Source organism: Penaeus monodon, chromosome 17, assembly GCF_015228065.2.
Source record: "Penaeus monodon isolate SGIC_2016 chromosome 17, NSTDA_Pmon_1, whole genome shotgun sequence".
In the NCBI taxonomy this organism is placed as follows: Eukaryota; Metazoa; Arthropoda; class Malacostraca; order Decapoda; family Penaeidae; genus Penaeus; species Penaeus monodon.
The window spans coordinates 21,451,820-21,456,819 of record NC_051402.1 but is presented as its reverse complement, the minus strand read 5'-3'; positions in this window follow the sequence as shown (position 1 = coordinate 21,456,819).

The following is a 5,000-nucleotide window of genomic DNA, read 5'->3' as shown; positions in this document are numbered from 1 at the left end:
AACGGTAAGTGTATCCTGACTTTGTGGGGTTGCGTGTGCCCTCTTATCGCTATCATGTGGCGCCACAAGGAAGGGAAAATATATTTGTCTCACGCTAGCTCTAAGATAGATAGATATATAGACAGATTTAAAGATAGGCGATTAAATGGTTTCCCGAGAGTGTCTACTTCCTAATAAGTTGACAGTGCCAGCAGAATAGAACTGAACAAGTTCTGACAACATTTTATCTCTTTGCCGTTTCATGGAAAATCCGGCATAATACAACAGAAAGAACCGTTTAAAATAAAAGGCTGTACTATCTTGATTCCGTAAGTAATTTTCCTGTCTCTGCTGAACATTGCAGAGTCATTTGATAATTCAGTCATCATAAAGAACCCCGGGAGGACTTCCTCGGAAGAATCACTGCGAGTTTAGTTTAATTTAGTCCTTTATTTACCAGTCTGGCTACCTGCACAGGCGTGAACAAGCTGTGGTACATTTGATGCATGGTCATAATATTATATAATGGTATTACATTTGAATTTCAGGCTATAAGTATTATAGCATTTAAAGGAAAGGAACAATTACACAGTCCTTTATCTACTCATCTGCGTACAGTTTGGGCGCGGAAAGGAATTGCTACATTTGATATGCGGTCATGTGATGCTACATTCCAAATTTAGGATACAACATAAGTATATCTTCTAAAACATAAGATCATATGAAATGGTTTCATAGCTCCCCGTGCCTCATGGACTGAAAGGCTGTAATACATGGCACTCTGAGATACAATGTACAAGCGCTCGCTTATACTCTTCATTACACAGTTTAAACTTAGATTCTTCGACATTACAAACTGTACTGACCTGCCAATGCAATCTATATCGAAGCCTGATTCTTGCGGTCACAATATCACATTGTTCTTGTTTTATGTAAACCATAGATGAATGAATTTTGGGTAAACCAGTCATAGTGTTTTATGCTTTCAGGGCGTAGAGAATTAATCAACCCATTCAAGTCCTCTTTGAAGAAAGATTTAAGTGTGTATAAAATCCTAGAAAGAGGTATCCCAAGATCTATATCCACACTTTGCTTGTTACACTTTGCCTAGGGATTCCAACATGCGATGGAATTCACACAAAACGTATATCATGGCCTCGTTCTTTTGCACGATACACGTTTGTCCTGATATCATTTGTAATATTTCCTGCACCTTTGTCTAGAGTGTTCAGAGCCTAGAGAGCACTCTGTGAATCGCAGAAAATTATCTCTGAGCCTTGATTCAGTAGCAAATCGGTGGCTATGAGTATTCCTGCCATCCTGGCTAGCCCAGTCATGAATCTTCATACAATCCTGGTGCTGCAAAATATTGTTTTTATATACAACAAAAGCGCGTCCTGATCTGCTCCCAGACTGCAAGGATCCGTTAGTGTAGCATTCATATGCGTTGGACAGAGTTTCAAGATGCTAATTTATAACTGCAAGTGCATTCAGCTTAAGTATAGCAGAGGGGACACTGTCTTTTCTGGGGGGGGGGGGGGTCGTATAATATACATTTAGGTCCGACATTTTCCACGGTGGACCAGAACGTCCGTGAAGGGCTTAATTATGGGTATGTTCAGCAGAGTTGATTTGAGTATGAATCGGTGTTGTCATTCAAAGTTAGTTTCTCTATTTTGTTTTTAAACTCTACAATGGAGAGGTTCTATAATTGATTTGACACTAAATGTGGCACTTATGTATAATATTCGTTCGTAAACAGAAATTAGATTCAATTTTCCTATTCACAATATTTGTTCTAGGGGCACCAAGAATGATCCTCAACGCCTCATTTTGTACAATTTCTAAATTAGTCAACTCTGATTCCTTAAACAATACTAAGGTGCAATGCAGGATAATCTATGACTGACCGTATGTATATCTAGAATCTCTTGCATTCTCTTTCGGATGAGGATTTAATGCAATATCATCGGTATAGCAAATAATGGAGTCATTATTATCGCCTAGCAATCTATGCTTTAGGATATGATATAGCATGGAACTCCCTGACGTGTGTCGAGTTCAAATACTTTTGTATGAATACTCTTAATGCCCCGATCGATTCGATAGATACATTTGAATCTATGTTAACAGTTTTCCCTGAATACCAAAGCTAGCTAGGTGCTAAAGGATAATTTCTCTGTTTGCAATATCAAAGGCAGACTGAAGGTTGGAGTTTGTAAAGTACTCTACAGAACAGTGTTGGCTGCTACATCCTGGAAGAAATCCATAGACTGGGGGATAACTTAGCATTTATGCGGTACATAAATGCTTCAGAATTATTCTCCCAAGTACTTTGAACGGACAGTAGGTCAAGGAATGGACCTGTATTTGTCAGTATTAGTTTAGGTATAGGAATGATTAAACTTTTAGTCCAGGAGCTTGGGAGGATTCCTTGTGATAGGCTGAGGGTCAGTTGCAGCACAGGCTATTGTTATACTAAAATTTCTATTTATTTTCGACTTATGGGTTGACCTTTTATCCCTTGTGGAAGTGAGTTCAGCTGAGAATTCCAGGCCCACTGCTCTAGCAACATATTACCCTGTTCTTGTGTTGTGAGAGCTTTCCCTGTCAACCAATTAATTTTTCTCCATACGTCAGCTACAGAAGTTGCTACTTTGCAAGAATTGTAGATTTTTAATTATCCGAATTCGTTGTTGGCTTTAAGAAACTGCAGAAGATTATCTGACGTCACATTATCCTTATGACAGTTAGCAAGCTCCTGAACCCGTTTATGTTCCTTGGTCAGAATTGGGTCATTAATCCACCTCGATGCATGGGAGGCCTGGGACCTCCTTTTCTTCGAGAGTTTTCCTGAGAAGACCCATGTGTTATAGTAGTCAGTGACAACTTTGATTAGGTCCTGAGAATTTTTTAAGAATACTATTGATGAAATGCTTGAATTCTTCCCCATTACTATTACGTTGGTTGTCTGTCGAAACGTGATGTGAACTTTCCGTAGACTTTTGGCATCAAGTCCTATTCACGTTTTGATTGAAGATCAGTATATTGACAGTATGATGATCTGGAAGAAATTACAGGGATTGATTACATATGGCCAGAAACGGTTCCTTTGTCATAAAAGACCTATATTTATATGAACGCACCTGTCAGCTGTTAGTGTAATTGTAGTTACTGTGGTGTAATAATCATTAGTTTTTTATGAAATTACTGTGTAATTTATATCACATCATAAGCATGATATACAGGTTTGAATTTTTTTCTGCCTCAGTCATAGAGCTACTTTATTGAATAATAGCAGATACTAATTGCTGTTAGTACACGAACATTTTTTATTTATCTATCTATTCATTTGGGCAGAGGTGTTTATTTATACAGAGTAATAACTGCCGATGAAATAAAATAAAGTTACTTCAGAGTCTTAATTGATCTATGACTCGAATCTTAGCCGAAGCAATCACAGGAATCATATTATATGACTATATTATATATATATATATATATATATATATATATATATTAGTATTATATATATATATGTGTGTATGTGTGGTGTGGGGTATATATATATATAATTATATATTGATATTATATTTTTGGATTTGTTATATTATATATATAAATATAATATATATATATATATATATATATATATATATATATATATATATATAATATATTATTATTATATAATACATATATATATATAATATTATATATATATATATATATATATATACATATATGATTGTGTGTGTGTGTGTTGTGTGTGTGTGTGATATAACTCCTCCTTCTCTCTCCTGTGCTTCCTTGCTTCATATATGATTATATGTATTATATTAGGTTTTTGTGTATTGTATTATATGCGTGTGTGTGTGTGTGCGTGATGTGTGTGATATTGATATGTGTGTGTGTGTGTGTGTGGTGTTTTGTGCTGTGTGTGTGTGTGTGTGTGTGTGTGTGTGTGTGTGTGTGTGTGTGTGTGTGTGTGTGGGGTGTGTGTGTGTGTGGTGTGTGTGTGTGTGTGTGTGGTGTGTGTGTGTGTGTGTTGTGTTGGTGTGTTCGTTCCTGTGTGCTGATCGTGTTGTTTTGGGTGTTCGTTCGAGTGTGTGTGTGTACTGGTGAGTGTGCTGATGTTGAAGTATGACTGCCTATTCCTCTGTGCATCTACTTATATGGAGATGTACCTCAGCCATTCAAAGAAGCCTGAATTGCCGTTAACTACGAAAAACGTGAATAACTACGTCCATGCGTAGCCACCGTGATCAGCATCACGAGTCGGTAAAAGGCGACGCTTTATACCCAGATTCTCAAGCTGTCTACGAGTATCACCTGGAAGAGCAGATCCAGTCCTCTTTATTTTCATAGACTTTACAAAAGCATTATAACACTCAGTTGCCTATGGAGCCCCTGGAAAAAAATAGTCTATGCAAAGGGTACATCAATCTATCAAACCTCAGCTGTGTTGATGATATAATTACCATTTGTAGATCACAGGATGGGCTGCAAAAATCCTATGCCAGACAGGCAAGAAGTTGGTGTCTGTCAGCGTGTCCAAGCCAGAGCATGTGAGAGCTGACAAAGCCAATAAACCCTTTACATCTCCCCACCCAATCAGACAAGTAATTGAATTTGTTTACCTTGGGCATAAGTTGTCTGCTGCAAATGAAAAAATATGGGGCATCAAAATACAGACTAGATTTAGGCTGGGCTGGCTTTGAAAAGAACACCTCCTTAACTCTAAACGTGTACCACTACATATTAAAGCCAAATTTATAACATGCATATTACCTGTTGTTTTATACAGACCTGAATGTGTAAACTAGACTACAAAGCTTTGTAATATCAATGGAAACATTTCAAAATCATATCGAAATAGAAGAGCTTCGTAGGACATTTTTACTAACCCCAACAACGGCAGTTATTAAAAGTAAGATCTTACATATCAAACGTTTTCAATCTAGTCTATCCAAACTCTGGCTGGTAGGCAAAGTTGTGCGTGTCCGTTTTTGTGTTTGTTT